Raw genomic sequence first — 4,543 nt, forward strand, 5'->3', positions numbered from 1 at the left:
GGACAACATGAGGACAACATGAGGGCAACATGAGGACAACATGGGGACAACATGAGGACAACATGAGGACAACATGGGAGCAACATGAGGGCAACATGAGGACAACATGAGGACAACATGAGGACAACATGAGGACAACATGAGGACAACATGGGAGCAACATGAGGGCAACATGAAGGGTAAACAAAGCGCCATAACGCAGGAAGAGGTCGCGTCTCGAGTAGAGGAAAGGAGCCTGAGCTTTAACAACGGAGACTCTGGGTGGGGCGCTGAACTCAGAATCCAACAGGTTTATTCCAAAAGGTGAAGTAAAGGTAGCAGGTCTCGAGTTCCCGAGTTAAGGAGGACAAAATGCTCTTGTTACACTTATTCTAGTGACATGAAGAAGAGAAGACATGTGTCTCACACACACAGACGTGACCACAGGAACAGAGATGAACTACCTTGGCTGAAAGAAGTTCTTCTTCTGTTAAAGAGATGGTTCGGAGTGATTTCACCCGAGGGTCCCTTGCACCAGGACCTCGAGAAAACACTGATTTCTTCTTCTTTTTTTATTTTTTCCTTGTTTAAAATGACTTTAAGTGTCATGTCTTAAGTTGGTATTTTCATGCATTTTATTTACCAGAACTTTGATATATGTTGACGCTCTGTTGTGACAATAAAACTAATTATTAGCAGTTTATTTTAATGAGAACTCAAAAAGAACTACAAATGACTAATGTTAGAAAACAAACACGTTTCTGGATTAAAAAAAAAAAAAATGTTGGTCGAATATTCACAATTATCAGATTTTTAAATAAGCAATTTTTAAAAAATCTTTCAGACTCTGGACACTACCATATTTAATCCTTAAATTCATAAAAATGCTTGTATCTCTTTCCGGTAGCGTGGCGCTAGCGACCGAGCTAACTCGACCACCAGACCGAGTTCGAGGTCATGCTGCAAAGCACCCTGGGTGAAATCACTCCGAGCCATCCCTCAAAGTTTTAGCGTGCGTGGTTAAATGTACAGCTCAGCACATGCTTCTGATCAATAGGGAGTGTTTTAGAAACACTTCATTTTTAAGGCTCTATGATTTCCTGAGAAAGTTTGTAGGAGTTTTTTTTTTTTTGAAATAACTTTGTAATTGGGTACAAATTGCAGGGAAAATAGAGATGACGTTTAATAGATTTACAGAATAATTATCTTGAAGGCTAAACACAAGAAAACATTATTTACCTGCAGAAATGTAACGTTTTTAACACGAGTAATTCACTGGAAGGAATAAACTGCGAGGGTGGTGCTACTAAATTACTCAGTCCTTTCCAGTCTCATATCAGTTCCCTTTTTTGGGAAATGTAGGAAACAGGATCTGTAAATTAAAACCCAGTACTAGTGTGACCCTAGTGTAGCCGCGTGTGTAGCCGCGTGTGTAACCGCGTGTGTAGCCGCGTGTGTAGCCGCGTGTGTAACCGCGTGTGTAACCGCGTGTGTAGCCGCGTGTGTAACCGCGTGTGTAACCGCGTGTGTAACCGTGTAAGTGTAGACGGTGATATTCACGCTCAGTGAGCCTGGATAAATAAAAGGAGAGGACCAGTAGAAACATGGGAACATGGTTTTCTGAGGATGAATAAACACTGGTGTGTCTGTGTGTGTGCTTGCATGTGTGTGTGACTATGTCTCTGTGTGTGTGTGTGTGACAGTGTGTGTGCTTGCATGTGTGTGTGACTATGTCTCTGTGTGTGTGTGTGACAGTGTGTGTGCTTGCATGTGTGTGTGACTGTGTGTCTGTGTGTGTGTGTGTGTGTGTAGTTGTATGTGTGACAGTGTGGGTTGCTTGTGTATGTGTGCATGCATGCGTGTGTGTGTCTCTGTGCGTGTGTGTGTTTGCGCATGCGTGTGTGTGTGTGTGTACACGTGTGTTAGTGTGTGTGTGTGTGCGCATGCACCCGTGCGTGTGTGTGTGTGCAGGCGTGTGTGTGTGTGTGTGTGTGTATCTGTGTGTGTGTATCTGTGTGTGTATGTGTGTGTGTGTGTGTGTGTGTGTGTATATATGTGTGTGTGTGTGTGTGTGTGTGTGTACCTCGACGAGGCGGAGGTCTGCTGGGACTCTCTCTCCGACCGAGAGACAGACGGTGTCTCCAGGAACCAGGTCTCGGGCCAGCATGTGCTCCAGGTTCCCCTCCCTGACACTGAGGGGAGAAAAGGTTAACGTGTCTTTATTTGTAGATCTATGTTCAGCATCCAACAAAAACCCAAAATGATTTCCCTTTTTAAACAAATTCACAGGACTACAAATCCCAAGACAAAGGACCGACCACCTCATGCTGTTTCTAGCGGCTCTGACACACCGACCCGATAACCGGCCGTCGGACAGTCCGAGGTCGGTGGCTCGAGCCTGGTCCGTGCGGTCCATGTCATCGCCGGCCGTCCTTTGGGCCGATTTGACGTGTTAAATCAGAAGACGGGCCTTCGAGCTCAATGACCGCTCTGATTGGTGGAGCGCTAACCGGGAAACGACAAGCTGGATGACCGTACGTTCACGCCGCCGCCGACTTCAGCTGCAAAGAAGCTCTGGCCGCCCTGTGAAGGACGCTGGTCAACAAGTACGGGGAAGGTTTGTGACGCTTTGGCCGCTATGACACTAGAAACCTTTATTAAATCCCATATGTAACGACAGAAGTTGTATTGTTAATTGGTCGCTGCGAGGTCGGTTAGCAGTTAGCTCGCTCGTTAGCCGCTGAGCCGTAGCGGCGTGCAGGCAGAGCGAGCAGCCGCCGGACTAACCTAGTGACCCGTGCAGGATTCACTGTGAGGGACCGTTCATGTTTTGGTAGGAACCAAAGTTCACATTGTATGTTTCTCCAGGATCAGCCAGCGTGAAGGACGTCTACATTCTGGTTGGTTGCTGGCGTCAGCCGCTGAACCGTGTCATAGCTCATTACCATAAAGTTGCAAAATTCCAACTTTCTGATTGGCGCTCAACACGCTCAAAACGCCCAAAACGCGACGCCGACAGATCTGCCTCCTTGCAGCCGAGAGAAGCTTCCGTTGAAAATGAGTTCCTGTAACTTCAGACGCTCAAGTCGTCGGCGGCGGCGGCGTGGACGTACAGCGAGCGCGACAAACGCCTCTCAAAATCTGATGAAAATCTTTAAAATCTGACCTTTGTGGATCTGAAACGAAGATTCAGCAGCAGCACGGCTGATTTCTCTTTGTAAAACACGAGATCAGATTCCTAACGAGTAAAATCCGTGAGCACCCACGGGACAGGTTCGTCCAATCAGCAGACCCGCACCCTCTCACTCCATTGGTCGACTCATCTGTGGTTTTGGTCTTAGTCGACCGAGATTTCTTTAGTTGATAAGTCATTTTTTTATGCTTATTCATGCTTAATTACTCATTTCCAAGAAATGTCTGAGCGTATTTCTGTTAAAAACACCAGATTTAAAGTGGTGCTTTTGCAGGATTCATTGTGTAGAAACTCAGTTTTCTCAGTCCGGTTAATTAACTACATTAATATTGGGCTGTTCTAGTCTTAACCACACGCAGCTCTGTCGATTAAATCAACCAATCGATTAGTCGACAAAATCATGTACGCGTTAGTCAACTAAGAACTTCTTTAGCCCTAGTGCAGTGGTTCCCAAAGTTTGTCAGCTCAAGACCCAAAAGAGAAATTTGGTGTCTCCCCGGGACCCAAATTTACAAAAATACACCATGAATCATGGTAACATCTACATTTTTAAACTGGGGACAAAAGACAGGAAAAATTCTGAGGTCATGCTGAGGTCATGCAAAGCATTTAGTCGGTTCTCTGCCAATTGGCGATCCAATAAAACTAGTCTGCGACCCATTTTGGGTCCCGACCCTAAGTTCTGGAAACATTGCCCTAGTGGATAGAACGACTAAGTGGGTAAAAGTAAATAATAGAACAGTTACTCAGTCTGGTAGGTTCAGGAACTGACGTCATCACGTTACTGTAATGCAGCCTTTAAAACCAGGGAAAGACACTAAGGCCATATTACGATATATCCAAAGTCTAAGACGATTTCACGTCTCATTTCATGATATATATTACCGATATATTATCGATATAATATTGATATAATATCGATAAATCACCCAGCTCTACAACCACAAATCAGACAGCAAGGCGACCAGCAGAGAGCAGAGGTCCGATCCAGAAGGAAAGAGAAGGTTTGGGCGCCCGGGTTGGCCGGTTGGTAGAGTGTGCGCCTGTATCTAGAGGTTTACTCCTTGACGCAGCAGCCGCGGGTTTGACTCCGACCCGCGACCCTTTGTCACCCCCCCTCCCCCTCCCCTCCCTTCCCTTTCATGTCTTCAGGTGTCCCGTCAAAAATAAAGACTCAAAATGTCCCAAAAAACGAGCATAAGAAAAGTTTGATAACAACTGACAAATGGAGGTTTATTTGGCTGCAAATGAGACGTTTTCTATTTCAGACTTTAACAAAGGCAGCAGTGAAATACTTCTAAAACTGGGAGGAGAGAGAGAGAGAGAGAGAGAGAGAGAGAGAGAGAGAGAGAGAGAGAGAGAGAGAGAGAG

The 4,543-nt window shown here is 45.6% G+C and overlaps 1 protein-coding gene across 1 annotated transcript in view; it reads left to right on the plus strand.

The window, feature by feature from the left end:
* The first annotated feature begins 256 nt into the window (after positions 1-256).
* LOC117945908 (calcium-transporting ATPase type 2C member 1-like) overlaps positions 257-4,543 on the plus strand; it is a 13,446-nt gene continuing 9,159 nt past the window's right edge. The window contains exon 1 of the mRNA XM_034873643.1: positions 257-261. The gene's annotated coding sequence lies outside the window, so the exon portion shown is untranslated. The remainder of the gene's footprint in view (positions 262-4,543) is intronic.

This window comes from Etheostoma cragini, chromosome 6 (genome assembly GCF_013103735.1).
Source record: "Etheostoma cragini isolate CJK2018 chromosome 6, CSU_Ecrag_1.0, whole genome shotgun sequence".
Classification (NCBI taxonomy): domain Eukaryota; kingdom Metazoa; phylum Chordata; class Actinopteri; order Perciformes; family Percidae; genus Etheostoma; species Etheostoma cragini.